This window comes from Canis lupus, chromosome 2 (assembly GCF_003254725.2).
Source record: "Canis lupus dingo isolate Sandy chromosome 2, ASM325472v2, whole genome shotgun sequence".
Lineage (NCBI taxonomy): Eukaryota > Metazoa > Chordata > Mammalia > Carnivora > Canidae > Canis > Canis lupus.
The window spans coordinates 13,349,084-13,364,558 of NC_064244.1; the positions used below are offsets into that span (position 1 = coordinate 13,349,084).

General features: G+C 45.2%; 1 long non-coding RNA gene across 1 annotated transcript; it reads right to left on the minus strand.

Annotated features, from left to right (window-relative positions):
* Positions 1-3,996: 3,996 nt before the first annotated feature.
* On the minus strand, positions 3,997-13,151 carry LOC125753465 (uncharacterized). Its single transcript, XR_007405376.1, has 2 exons — positions 12,965-13,151; positions 3,997-4,200 (listed from the first exon to the last, which is right to left on the minus strand). It is a non-coding gene; the product is annotated as an uncharacterized LOC125753465 (long non-coding RNA).
* Positions 13,152-15,475: the final 2,324 nt, after the last annotated feature.

Here is a 15,475-nt window from a genome sequence, read left to right on the forward strand (position 1 = left end):
TTATAAATAACAACCATTATAATAAATTATACTTTCATTGTGATAGTAGAAATTCTGAGTTAGGGGCTTATGTGAATCGTGTCCATCTTTCATGTCCTAACCTCCCATAGCTCAGAATCTGACTGTATTTGGAGATTGGGCTTACAAAGGTAATTGAGTTAAAGTGAGGTCATCTGGATGGGCTCTGATCCTATATGATGGGTGTCCTGATAGGAAGAGATTGGGACATGGATACCCACAGAGGGAAGACCATGCGAGGACACAGAGTGAAGCCAGACAGAGAGGCCTCAGAAGAACCCAACACTCTGATCTTGGGCTTCTGAAATTATGAGAAAATAAATTTCTGTCGTTTAAGCTCCCCCAACCTGTGGTACTTTGTTATGGGCAACCTAATGAAGTTCCTTAGTATGAGTATTGGTGCCGCTGGTGTTTATGGCCTCTCTGCCCTGAGATCCTTACAATCCAAGAGCGGCACCAAGAGGTCTAACGACGGTGGAAAAATCTCAGAGAGAGGAAAGAGCCCCTACCGTGGACCCAGCAAAGCAGACAGCCCGTGGCCACCTCTGGAAGCTCCCTCATCTTCCTGACATGCTTGGTGTCCTGGGGTATCCTTGGGGCCCCCACACCTATGCTTCACCAGGACTACTTGTCCATAGAACAGCCACAGCTCTCAACTCCATTTGGAGAGAATTCACTCCTTCCTCCTCCAGGAACCTTGGCCAACCATCCTCCCACAGAAGGTGTCCTCTTTCCTGAAGGTGTATCTGCATTTGAATGAAGTGGTTTTAATGCTGCAGGTACCAACAGGAGGGTATGTTCACATGTGCTCCGTTTGGATCACAAACACAATGGTTTCTTAGGGTAGGACTTTTTTTGAATGCTTTATTATTATTTTTTTTAAATTTACTGTCTTGTGGTAAGAATACTTAATAAGAAATCTACCTTTTTAACACGTTTTTAAGTGTATAATACATTGTTGTTGACTACAGGTACAATCTTGTACAGTAGTCATCTTTCTCGACTATTCTCGAAACTTCATGCCTGTTAACTAGTACCTCCCCTTAACCCCTCTTTCCAGCCCATGGCAACCACCATCACACTCTCTGAGTCTGTGCATCTGACTTTTAAAAAATTTTAGCTACTTCATATAAGTGGGATCGTGTCTTTCTGTGACTGGCTTATTTCATGGCACAATGTCCTCAAGGTTCATCCATGTTGTCCCATGATACAGAATTTCTTTAAGTCTAAACAATATTCCATTGTATGGATACACCCGATTTTCTTATCCATTCATCTGTCGATGGACATAGGCTGTTTCCACATGTTGCCTATTATGAATAATGCTGTGGTGAAAGCCAGAGTACTAGCATCCCTATGAGATCAAGATTTCAGTTTTTTAGGATAAACACAGGGCAGTGGGATCACAGGGTAGGTTTTTGAAGACAGGGAGAGGAGGTCCCTAGGAGATGCCTATGCAGTGCCTCCTCAAGTTATCCAAGTACAGCTAGCCCACCACAGAGAGGGACCAGTGGGGAAAAAGCGGTTGTTGGACCAGAAAATTTTGTTTTTGAGGGTCAGCTCCTTTTCTTGGGCTGGAGAGTTAACCACTGCACCTTGTCTGCTAAGCCAGCCCCTCTCCAGCCCTATTTTCTCAGGAGACAGTCTTATAAATCTGACTAATAACTCCCATTTCATTTCCCCAAACTCCATTAGAGAGAAATTATAATGAAGCTCAAATACTTGCCAGGTTATTCATGGGAAAGACCTTTGGCTTTTAAAGAATGCATTTTAGATGGCTGGATTAATCTAGTGGCACATTACAATATGGCCCTGCTGAAGCTTGCAGGAGATCCCTGGCACCCAGCATTGTGCATTACACAATGCTGCCAGGGAGCATGAATTATCTTTACAGGAAGAGGCAGGAATTAATATATCTGATGGAAAAGACCCACTAGCAGGCAGCACTTGATGAAAGCCCAGGACCCTTGGTTCTCGTCAAGGTCCTGCAAGGTGGAGTCATGATCACACAACTCAAGAGCAAGCCCTCTGGGCAGGCTCCTCTCCAAGAAGGGCACGGGGCAGAGCAGCAGAGAATTTATGCACTACCCCTTTCCATCTGGCCCGGCTCACCCACAGGGGCCGGGGCAGGAGTGTTTGCAGCCTTGGAAAGAGACACTTACTTAGATGCCTAATTTATGACAGGCACGTTGAAAAAGAAAATGCTGATTTCATTCATTTTATTACCTCCCTGGCACAGCAAGTTAATTTTAAAAAAGGTATGATTGCTGCCTTGTGCTCACTTAAGAGTTTGATTTGTAATGTAAATATATGCATCTGTGTGGTACATACGTTGATATAAAAGTAATAATAACGATGAGAGCGTCTATCAGTAAATGGGTTCCAGACCCCGGGGAAGGAGTTATTTATAATCCTGCCAAGCCAGTATTATTCAATTCATTTTATTGATGGAGAAACTGAGGCTCAGGATGGTCACGGACCTTGCCCAAGGTCACACAGCTGCTATGCTGGAATTTGACCTCACTTATAAGACAGTGTTCACGACAGGGTGAACCAGAACTTCTGTCTGTACACCCTGCTCCATCCCACCATCTGCGTCTCTCTAATCACTACCACAGTCAAGGGAGGACCCTGGGCATTAGGGAGAAGCAAGACTGCCAACCACGTTCACTGTTCCATAATACGAGGAGGCTGAGGACTGTGACTCAGAGCAGACTATATGCTGCCACAGAAATGCAATTTTAATGAGACACAAGGAGGTTAAATGTAAAAGGATGAAAAAAGATACATGCTGCTAACCATTAATCAAAAGAAAACTAGGGAGAAGATATTAATATAAGACAAAGTAGATTACAGAGCAAACAATATTTCCAGGGGAAAAAGAATGTCATTTCATAATGATAAAGAGATTAATTAATCAAGAGGACATGGCAATTCTGAATCTTTGTGTACTGACAGTCCTTCAAAATCCACGAAGCAAAAACCGACAGAACTGCAAGAAGAAATACACAAATCCACAATTACAGTCCAAGATTTCAATACCACTCTCTCAACAATTAATAGAACAGGTGGGCAGAAGATTAACAAGGACACAGAAGACTAGGACAACCCTATCAGCCCACTCAGCTTGACTGACATTTATAGATCAATCAGCAGGAGTGGAATACACGTGTTCTGCAGGTACACACAGAAGATTTACCGACCACATTGTACTCTGATCTATAAAACAAGTCTCAGTTTATTTAAGCAGATTCAAGTCATATAAAGTATATCCTCCGACCGTGGTGGAAGTCAATTACAAATCAAGAACCAATATTCAGAAAATCTCCAAATAATTGTAAATTAAGCAGCACATTGGTAACCAGCCAGTGAGTCAAAGAAGAAATTATATGATTATCTTAATAGCTGTATAAAAAGAATTCAACAAAATCCAACTTTTGTTCCTGATTAAACACACACGCAATGTAAAAGATTTAGTAGTAACTAGTCTCGACTTCATAAGGGCTATCTACAAAAAATGTATAACTAACATTATTGATGGCGGGAGACTAAATCCTTTTCCTCCCCTAAGGTCTGGAATAAGAGATGTTTGCCTCACAACTTCTGTTTGACATAGTACGGGAGGCACTAAACAGGGAAACTAGGAAGATAAAGACCTAAGAGACACTGAGACTGAAAGGGAGAAGCAAAGCTCTCTTTACTTGCAGACAATATAGTCATCTATGATCAAAGTGATCAACTAAGAAGTGAATTATTGCAAGCCTGCAGGATACAATATCAATATAGAAAAATCATTTTTTGTTTTGTTTTTGTTTTGTTCTGTCTTTTTTTTTTTTTTTTTTTTTTTAAGAGAGGGAGAAAGAAGGTGGGGGCAGAGGGAGAGGGAGAGACAGACTCTGCAACCAGCTTAGAGCCTGATGCGGGGTTCCATCTCACAACCTGCGATCACGACCTGAGCCAAAATCAAGAGTCAGAAGCTTAACCGTCTGAGCCACCCAGGTGACCCCAAAGTCACTTTTATTTCTGTATACTGGCATTGACCAATCAGGAGTTGGAATTAAGAAAAAATAATGTCATTTACAACAGCATCCAAGAAAGTGAAATTGGAGTACATTTGACAAGAGATATGCAGGATCTGTACACCGTGAACTGTGAACCATTGCTACGGCAGTTGGAGAAGACCTAAACGAATTGAGAAAGATGCCTTGTTATGGGTGAGGAGACTGACCCCAGCTAAGATGTCAGTTCTCCCCACATTGATCTATTTCTAGACTTAACCCAACTCCTACCAAAATCTCCATCGTTTTTACGTAGAAACTCAATTGATTCTAAAATTTGTCTGGAAATGTAGAGAACCTAGAACAGTCAAATAACTTTGAAAAAGAGAAGAGGCTACCTGATTTTAAGATCATTGAAATTAGGAGGTTAAGTTCTTTCTCATATCTCTTTTTCAGTGCAAAACCTTACCTGTGACTCCCTAGGAGTCTTCTCATTGGCCTGAGGTTGAGGATGATCTTGTGGGGAGGATGGGTCCCCAGAGGAAACCCTGGGGGCTGTTCCAGAGAAGAGGAACAGACAGATGTGGGACACACAGAAACCACAGATATCCATCGCAAGGGAGCCATGAGAAGAATTCAGGGCCAGCCGCTCATTTCGTCTGGTAACTCCCAATAAAACAAATGTGGTTGTGGAGGTTGTGCACATGCTAGACAAGCTACACACCTCAGGGCCACAGAACCTGGGAAACAGTGGAGGGAGTATTCAAGACACACTTGAAGAGTACGTAAGGTTGTGAAATGTCTTCCCTTGTGAGGCACAGCAAAAGTCTAAGGGAGCAAAGGTGGAACCTTTGCTTCCTCTCCAGTGATATCACCTTTAAAGCTATCCCCATTGTTCAGTGGAGAGTCTCTCACAGGGAGCACAGTCCAGGGCACTGGCCAGCCAGAGGTTGGCAGCACTGTGTGGCCCTAGGAAGTGGGAAGGGGGCTCTTCCTCCTTCTTTGCTAGTCTAAGCTCCCAGATGGAGGACTGTGGAAAGGGTGGCCTTGGAGAAAGGCCAGGAGCTGTGGGATGCCAGAGAAAGTCTGTGAGGGGGACAGTAGATGGGGGTGGAGGAGGAAAGGGGATTAACGCTCAGTCTTCAGATTATGCTGTGGATTGGAATGGCCAGCCTTCAGCCTTTAGCTGCAGAAAGGGCTGCTGCCTGAGGAATATTGGAGTGACACGTAACAAGCAAAGTAACTTGCAAACTTCTCTGAGAAGTAGTTGCTCTTAGAGCCCACAGACCCAGACTTGGCCCCAGGGGCCCCTTTCCTGCCCCTGCCCCTACTCTAGCTCTCTGTGCCCCCATCACAGAAACTTCCAGGTGGCAATCTCCATGCTACAGGGGCTGGGGAAAGCAGGTAGGAGGGCCTCAAGTGGAGGAAGACATGTCCCCCCCCTTCACTTCAGGCTCATTTTTGGCTCCCAATCTGACATCTTCTCAGATCACACACAAAGATGTGTTCTTGTCCTTGGGCCACCAGAAAGATATTCCCAGTATGTTAGAATGATAATAAAGTTGCAAAACTTACTTAACGCCTGTTAGGTACCAGGCACTCTTCAAAGCGCTGTACCAATCGTAGCTTTTTGAACACTTACGACTGCATGTGGGAGTTACTATTATCATTCCCATTTAACAGTTGAGAAAACTGAGGCACAGACATATTAGTAACTTAGCCATGACAGGCCTCTGTGTCTTCCCTGAACTCCTTTCCATTCAGCCCCAACCTTTTTGGAAACAGTTGCTCCAGAACATATCCGGTGCCTTAGGAGAACCAGGTGATACTGAGAAAACCACCCCACTATAAATACATACACTCAATTCTCATTATTTAAGAGAAATCTTGACTTCCTGGCCTTTTTCAAATGACTTTACTGTGTTCAGATTTCTGAACAGGTTCTTATTTTACTACCAGTGGCCCATAATGGTGACTTTTTCTTCCCCCGGAGGAAGGACTATTTGTCCCAGGATGACTTGGTTTCTCCTTGGAAGACCGAAACTGCTAGACCTATAAAAATGGGATAGTTTGTCTCTAGCTAAAGAATTCGTGGTGGGCAAGGCTGTGTGGGGGGAGTGGGGACAGGAAGAGAGGGCGGCCTCCGACTTTCACTACAGGTCCCTAACACAGAGGATGTCAGACCAAATATTGGAAACCAGGCAGCTATGTCCAGACTTTATCACTCTCCTTTTAACCTTCTATTTTGAAGTGGTTACAGATTCACAGGAATTTGCAAGGCTAGTAAACAGACGTCCTATGGACAGACTATTTACCCGGCTTCCCCTCAAAGGTGACACCTTACACAGCAAGAGAACAATGAGAAAGGCAGACTGACACTGGTACAGTGGTGTCACACATCGGGCCATTTCATCACACGTGCACATATGTGTGATGGGGGCTGCAGTCAGGACCCAGAACTCCTTCCTCACGGCAAGACTCCCTCCTCCTCCTCCTCCTTCCTATCCTCTGGCCATCACGAATCTGTTCTCCATATCTTTCATTTTGTCATTTTGAAGATGTTATGTAACTAGGAACATCGACTATTTACCTTTAATGTAATTATTGGTATATTAGGAGCTAAACCAGCCTTTTTATTTTTTTGTTCTCTGTTTTTCCCTTTGCTTTCTTCTGTTTTTGTTTTTCTGTCTTACTGTTGGTTACTTGAACATTTGTCAGGATTCCATTTTGATTTTTCTCTACTGTTTCCAAGCGTTTCTCTTTACAGAGATGGTTTAGTTGTTGGTTTAGCTATCGTACATTATGCATACATAATTTATAGCAGTCTGCACTATTGACATTTTACCAGTTTGAATAAGGTGCTGAAAGCCTCCCTCTTTTTCAGTTCCTATTACTCTCCCTTGTTTATGATATAATTTCCTGGAGTATTTCCTCTCCATGCATTTAGAGCCAATTGAACAATGTTGTAATTTTTGTTTCAACCAAACACAATTTAGAAGATTCAAGAAGTCTATTGTCTTTGTCTTTTTCATGTTCTTCCCATTGTTCTTTTTCCCCTCCCAGATGTTTCTTTCTGTTCAAGAATTTTTTTAAGCTATTTTAGAATATGTCTGCCCACCACAGATTCTCTTTGTTTTCCTTCATTTTAAAATATCTTGATGTCTCTTTACTCATTAAGGATTTCTTCACTGGATACAGGATTCTGGGCCAATAGCTCTTTCAGCGCTTGAAAATGTGGTGCCACTTCCTTTTGGCTTCTGTGGTTTCTGATGAGAAATTCACTGTCATTCAAATTATTTTTCCCCTCAAGGTAAGGTATTATTTCTCTCTTATTGCTTTCAAGAAGTTTTTGGTGGGGCGCCTGGGTGGCTTAGTTAAGTGTCTGATTCTTGATTTCAGCTCAGGTCATGATCTCAGTGTTGTGAGATCAAGCCCCATGCAGGGCTCTGCGCTCAGTGGGGAGTCTGCTTGAGACACTCTCTCTCCCTCTGCCCCTCTCCACCTAGTGCTCCTTCTCTCACAAATAAATAAATCTTTTTTAAAACAATTTTTTTTTGGTCTTTACTTTTTAGAAGTTTAACTATAATATGACTTGGTGTGGTTTTCTCTGGCCTTATCCTCTTTCGGCTTCATTCACCTTTTCAGATCTGTCAGTTTAGGTCTTTTGCTGAATTTTGGAAATCTCCAGCTATATTCCTTCTAATGCCTTTTCCACTCTTCTCCTCTCTTTTGGGGACTCTGGTGACATGAATATTAACTCTTACAAGGCAGTCCCACAGGTCCTGAGGTTCCCTTTTATTTTTTATTCTATTTTCTCTTTTGTTTAGACTGGGCACTTTCTATTATTTTATGCTCAAGTTTATTTATCCTTTCATTTGCCATTTCCATTCTGTTGTTGAGCCCATCCATTAAGTATTTAAAATTTTGGTAATCATCTATTTTTCAGTCCTAAAAATTCCATTTAAAGAATTTACATCCTTACATCTTCTATTTCCTGGTTGAGATTTTCTTTTTGTAAGTGGGCTTGTAATTGTTCATTGGAGCATTTTTAGGATGGCGGTTTGAAATTCCTTGTCACATAATTCTAACATTTGTATTGTCTTGGTGTTGGTGTGCGTTGAATGTCTTTTCTCACTCATAGTGATTTCCTGCTTCTTGGAGTAGTGATTTTTGCTTGTATCCTGAACCTGGATATTGTGTTACAAGACTTTGCCCTTTATTTACATCTTCTCTTTTAGCAAGTTTCTACTGATACATGGGTCAAGCCAAGCAGAGCTCTGCCCCACTTCATGGTGCTGAAAATTGTGGATTCCCACCCACTTTCCAGTGATACTGGGGGAAGGGGAGGTGCCGCCTCATTACCACTGTGTGAGTGTGGAAGTTCAGTGTCCTCACATGGTCTTCACTGGCTCTAGAGAGAGGGTGGGTGGGACTGAAGTTTCCAGATCCCTACTCAGTCTTCTCCGATGCCACCCTAGTATGCAGGAGGAGGAAGGGCACCTTGTTAGAGTAGGCGAGGTGGACATGGAGGCTCCCTGTCCTGTTTGTGCCAATGGAGTGGCAGTGTGACAACATTTTTTCCTTGGTGTTTGGTTGAGGGTGGAGTGGTTATTGTCTAAAAGTTTTCTGGGCAGCCTGGGTGGCTCAGCGGTTTGGCACCGCCTTCGGCCCAGGGCGTGATCCTGGAGCCCCAGGATCGAGTCCCATGTCGGGCTCCCTGCATGGAGCCTGCTTCTCCCTCTGCCTGTGTCTCTGCCTCTCTGTCTGTCTCTCATGAATAAATAAATAAAATCTTTAAAAAATAAAAAAAAAATAAAAGTTTTCCATCTTGCTCGGTTGCCCCTTTCCTGGTCCTTTACCTAGGGAAATATATTTACATTGCTAGTATTTACATTTATATTAAATATTTGTATATAAATATATGTAAAATATATCTATATATTTATTACAAAATATAAATGTATCAATAGAAACATATATTTATCCAAGTATTTTTATTTGTATTTAACAGGTGGAACAGAGAAAGTGTGTATACCCCATCTTGATGTGGAGATCTAATCTTAGAAGAAAAGAACTCTCCACCCCAAAGCACAAAAAGAAAGATAAGCTTGACCACTGCCAATGCCCCAGCAGCAGCAGCTCAGTGGACAGATCACCAAGATGGGAGAGCTCTAAGCAGTGAGCTCTCAGCTTTCAACTCACATAACACACTCAATCCATTCAGTGTGTTTTCAACTGCTTAGCCATTTTACTCACTAGATTTTGTTTTGTAGGAACAAGCCCCCCTTCTGAAAGTGAAAATTTGTCCCTCTAAGATTTAAAAGAAAAAAAACCTACTGACCCTGAAGACTTTTCTAGAAGCAAAGTTATAGCACTGCAGTTAGAAAGCACACTGTCTTCCAAGAGAACTTGTTTATTTGGGGTATCATTTCTGAAGGTATTGTCGGACAAAACCAAACAGAAAAAAGTCACCTTCCTTCTTTCAGAAATAATCTCTCCCTTCTACCTTCAGTGGGTCATGGGGATCCCTGAGGGCTTCTGTATTATTAATAACTTCATGGAGAAAGGCCAGGCTTTAGGCTCCAATAAATGAACAAAAATGTGTTGTATTGATGGAAGCACAACATTATTAGCTTTAGCCCTGGAAGGTTTGTTAAGGATTCAGTGACTAGTTTCACTTGCAAATAACAGTTAGTTACCAAACACCTAAAAGGCTAAATTTAACAAGAAGTACAGCATTTCTACCAGTGTTTTCTTTTTTTAAACCTTCATTCCATTACTTATTCAACAAATATTTACTGAACACTTATTTTGTGCCAGTCACTGTTCTGGGTGCTGGAGATACGGCACCAAAGAAAACAAAACTCTGCCTTCATGTCGGCTGACATTCTGCTGGGAAGACATATGATAAATGTAATAAATAAATAAAATATATAGCACATTAGAAGGTCATAAGTGCTCTGGAGAGAAATGAAGCGGGAAAAGGAAGTAGGAAGTGCTTGTAGGTCGGATTGCATTAGTGTGGCCAGGGGAAGCCTCATTGAGAGGATGACATTTGAACAAGAACTTGAAGGAGGGACAAGGTAGCGAGGGGGTGAGGCATTTGGACTGCAGGGCAAAGGCCCTCCCCACAGTGCTGACAGCCTTGAGCTGGGAGCATGCCTGACCTGTTCGAAGACTGTCAAGAAGGCAGAGGAAAAGACTCCATGAGGTGGACTCCTAGTCAGGGCAAGTGAACATGGTGAAAATAATGTTTTAAGATTAATCTGGCAGTGGGTCCCAGAGGAGACTCACTACTTTGGTCAGAAGGGAATAATCGTGCACCTGGGAGAAGCAATCAGAATAGGCTGGTGTGAGAGCCTCCTGAGGGAAGCTTCAGTGGAATGGGCAATTACTGGTTATTGGGGAGGACTTTAAAGTACATGTGTGTATGTACCTGTGTTCTGGCGCTTTTGACAGTGAGATGCACACCCCCCCCCCCACCAGTTTCCTTCCTGCTAGCCCGGAAGTTATATAGCTCCCAAGAGGTTCCTTCTGGCTTCCCCCTCTTATATTGCTTGCCCCCCACGAATGACCCTCCCAGTGGAATAGTGGAGTATCTTGAAGTTCATGGCCCATCATTTCCCCCAGTGGTCTGCTCCTGGGTGGGGAGGCATAGGTGGTGTTGACGCAGCCAAAACTCTACTGTAAATTCATGAAATTTTTGAATTATAGAGGCTCCTAATTAAGAAATAACAATAATAAGTTTGTCATCCATTTGTTGGTGGGGTGCACTGTGCCTAGCAAAAGAGGAGCCTGGCCCTTTCACTCTGGGTTATCAGTGATAACCAGAGCTTCTCTTTTAGATACGCTGGCCCAAAGGTAAGGGTGCGTGAGTGGTGGCGGGGTGGGGGGGTCTTATCAGACACAGCAGGTGTTGGTTCCCCCCAGCCGGTGCTCTGTCTCCCAAATGGTGGATCCAGTCGTTCTTTAGGTATCCTCAGACATTCGGGTCTTTCAGACAATCAGGGACATACCTCGAGTTCCAGGCCAGATCAGGCCAACGTTCATTTTTAAAGTGGAAAAACTGATTAAATCAGACACAAAGTGTATCCCATGGGATTCTGGTCTCATGAATGTCTCTTCACGAACAGCTCTAATAAGCTGAGGAAATGCTTCATTCTCTGTTTCCTGTTACATGACTCACAGTGCATGTTAGCACATTGAAAGCTCTGAGAAGTCCTGTAATAAGGAAACTTTTAGTCTATTTAACTTAGCATTTACTAGTCTTTGCTGACCATAGAATTTGTTTTCCTTTGGATAATTCACCTCAGAGTCAGGCCTTTAGTGTCACCCTCTTCCCTTATCTTTCTCTGGTCACACAGGACGTGGCAGCCCTTTGTACCCTTGTTCCAGGGGCCTGAATCAGTTGGGGACCCTTGACAAATGAGGTCTTCAGTTCAGAACACGGCTGCCACTCAGACAGCCCGGATGTGACAGCGCTGCTCTGCCATTTGCCCCCAAACATCCTGACAGCTTATCATTTCTTAGATACTTGGAGGGTTCCATCTGCTGTCTTATCTTAGACCTTCCTCCAGGGTCCTCAGGTGTAAAGTGAGGTAAATAGTAACAGTACTAACTTTGCAGGGTTGCGATGAAGTTACCAATACGTGTTCATGCATGTCCGGTGCTCAGGACAGTTCCTGACAGCCTGTGAGCTCTATATGCATTTCCAAGTCTTGGCTTGAGGATCTTTCTTTCTTTTTCTTTCTTTCTTTCTCTTTCTTTCTTTCTTTCTTTCTTTCTTTCTTTCTTTCTTTCTTTCTTTCTTTCTTTTCTTTCTTTCTTTCTTTTTTCTTTCTTTCTTTCTTTCTTTTCTTTCTTTCTTTCTTTTTTCTTTCTTTCTTTCTTTCTTTCTTTCTTCTTTCTTTCTTTTTTTTCTTTTTCTTTTTTCTTTCACTTTTTTCCTTTTCTGGCCTGAGGACATTTGTTAATGACCTTTTTTGTACTCATTATTGTTAAATTACAATTATTGTATAATGTTAGTTGTCTTACACACACACAGACACACACAGACATGCACACACACTCCACTCTCTTCTTCTGAATTCACTGATTCCCATTGATCTATGTCTCAGGGCCTGGGGCCCAGTTACAGGCCCCCTGAGGTATTAACTCAAAAGATGAGAGAAAGAGAAAAAAGAGGCTTTCTTTGGGGAAGAGAAATGGGAGGAAGGGGGTGGGGTCTGCAGATATACAGGATCATTGTTCAGTGAGGGTCCTGGACAGTTTTATAGGAACAACACAGAGAAGTATGGGCCAGCCATTCCCACTGAAGGGAAGAAGAAGCCACTGGGCTCTGTAAAGTCTCTCCAAGAGTAAGGTATGTGTATCATGTGTTAGGAAACACTGTCACACATGCCGGGAGGAAAAAAGATGTAAGCAAATGGGAAAGATTCCCCTCAGAGGTAACGGCCAGCTGAGAAGGCAGCGGCTGCCTTGTCCAGAGGAGGGGAAATGGCCGGTTTGGGGGTGCTCCTTGCCGCCCACCCTTCCACCTCCCTCATAAGAAGCAGAGAGGCACTAGAGATCCGGGAATGGCAAAGTGTGTGTTTTGCCTGTCACCAGTGAAGGAACATTTCTGAGGAAGGGGGCAGGTTCTGGAGACCCCAGCCTTTCCTCCCAGACCAACTTTTCTGAAGTGACGAGGATAGAAGGGATGCCAAGGAGACTGCATTGACATTTCCAAACCGCAAAAGTGTGTCCCTGACTCTCAGAGGGCAAGACCCGGGCAGGCCCAGGGGCCACTTTGGAACCGGGCTGTGGAGTAATGCAGTGTTGAATGCATGTGCTCAGGAAGGCGTGTCACCTTACACTTTAGTGACAAAGAAAAACACTCTTCAAAAAATATACGCCTCCTTGTGCATCTTCAGTAGCTAACGGATTGAAGGTGACAAGGGAACACAAACCTCAATGGCTTGCCTGTCTCTCAGGCAGGAAGGAAGCTTCCGTCAGCATCGCTCTGCCCTGAAAGGTCTTTCTTCGCGGTCTCCCCTGCCCTGGGATGACTGAAGTCATTCGGAACCTCCAAAGTGAGGCCCAGTCCCATCGGTACCTGGCCACCTGGGCCTGCAAGTCTGGCAGACCCTCATCACCCTGCCACCAAACAGAATGCAAGGTTGGGTCCCCAGTGACTGCTCACACACAGGAAAGGGACAGGTCCAATTTAAATTGTGTCACTGTCTCCATGCCCAGACTGGGAGGGACAGTGCTCAATGGAGGCATGGGCAGGGTGCCAGTAGGCTGGGGAAATGATACACTGCCTGCCAGCTAGCCCCCCTCCCCCCTCCGTGTTTTCCCGAGGATGCCCGAGTAGGCCTCACAACCCAAACATGGCCCACTTCTCCCTGGAGGTGGCTGTGTCCTTCTGACCCGCACCCAGGTCTCTACCTGCAGAGCAGGCTGAGGATGAGCTCTCAGCCGGCCTCTAGATTTACTGTTGCACCAGGAGAGCTTGGAAAGCCTTCAAACAGGACCCCTGCCCAGATGGGCACCTCAGGTAGTCAGGTCCCCTGGAGCCCAGCCTCTGAGCTGCACGGCCACCCCTAGCAGAGCTGACTGCTTGGCGTGCTCTGCCCCGATCTGTGTGTCATGTGGTTTTGTTTGAAAGACTTGTCCTCTGCTGCTGCTGCCATGGGCCTGCTGGCCCCTGGCTGCCTGGTGAGCAGCTCCCGGCTGGAGGAGGGGGGCATCTGCAGGCCTCGTCCCTCCCCCAGCCAGGCCTGTGGCTCTGCTCGGCCAGGCCCTGTTCGCCATGGCTGCCTCTCAATTCAGGGTGTGTCTCTTTCATTTGTTCTGGAAAAAGTCCCCAGGGACAACCTGGACCTGCCTGGGAAGCCAAAGCGCAGGCTTCCAAGAATGCTGGGGCCGGTCTCAAAGCTCAGCTCCTCACAGCTCCAGTCCAGGGAGGCATATGGAGGCGGTTCTTTGTGTCCAGTGGAAGATACCAAAGGCCTGCGTGAGGAGGGGGCCACCCAGCCGGGACAAACCATTTCATCTCATCTTTCCTGAAGGCTGAGACAAGGCAGGACAAAGCCCACGTTTTCCCTTCCCCTGGTAGCCATGTAGAGGCGTCAGTGAGGTGGGGCTGAGGCCTGATTCAGTGAGCTCAAGAGCTGTTATCTGTGGGCAGATGGCTTCTCCTTGCTCGCCTTGGACTAATTGTCGGAGGCAGGCCCTGGGCCTCCTACCACAGGCCCCAGCCCAGGGAGATCCCCAGGCTCCTGGACCTCCACCTGCTCTGGGACCAAAGCTGCGGTGGGGATCACTCCTTATAAATAGCACTCACCTAATCCAAGTGCTGAATTAAATGAGACTTAAAATAGTCACACAGTCAATACCTGGTTTACTGCTCCTGGTAACCAACAGCTCCCACTTTGAAGTGCTGGTTTTCTGTGGCAGCTCCCCACTTTCCAAAGCTCTATCTCTTGAATTGAACCCAAGGCTGATTTTCTTCTGTGCTGCATGTGGTCTTTGTGTTGACAGCCAAGTCTGCAGAGGACAGTTTGACCAACATCATTACCCTGTGTGATCCTGAGCTTGCTCTGGCTCCCTCCACTGACTGGCCCAGCAGCAGGAGAACTCATTTCTCTTCACGTCTACCCCACAACCCCCGCTTCCATCCACTTTTTCTCTGTCTCTTGGCACTCACAAGAATGACCTGCTCTATGCCCTGGCCCCATCCACCACACCCTCAGGTCCTGCTTTCAGCTCAGCGTGCCCCAGCCTCAGGCTACTGCTGCAAATACTCTCCTCACCTGCTGGGGTCACAGCACCAGGGCCCCTCAGCCACTGCTGCACAGCAGGGCCCAGTGGGTAAGCAGATGGGTTTGGGTTTTCAACGAACATTAAGTATTAGCTAAGTGTCATGCAGCACGTTACACGTGGGGGTTACAAGAGGAGTGGCCATGGTTCCTGCTCCTGAGGCATCAGAGGCTTTGAACAGAAGGGGCGGTGGTGGTCCTGTGTTGTTTATTCTCTCCTTCATTTACTCAAGCTTTACTGGGGGCTTGTAGGTGCCAAAGACAAGGACACTCCATATCCAAACTGAATGACACCTAGTCCCCACTATACAGGAGCTTGCAGCCCAAGTGCAACATTAGATAAACCGCTGTGTTCAGGGTAGGAGGCCACAGATGATTGCAGAGATATGCAGAGTAAATGGTGGGGGCCCCCTGGGAAGGTTGTCTACAGCAGAAAGCTGCAGTCCAGTTCTCTGATGATGATCCTGGAGCTGAGTTTTCAAGGGCGGTGTGGTAGATTCACGACGGTCCCGGTCTTTGCCACTCCTCACCCTGAGAAGTAGGCTCTGACTCTTTTGCCCTTGAGTATGGGATGGGCTAACTTGCTTGACCCATAGGATATAGTACAAGTGATGTTCTGGAATTCCCATGTCACCCCTCCTGACATGGGGGTGCTCT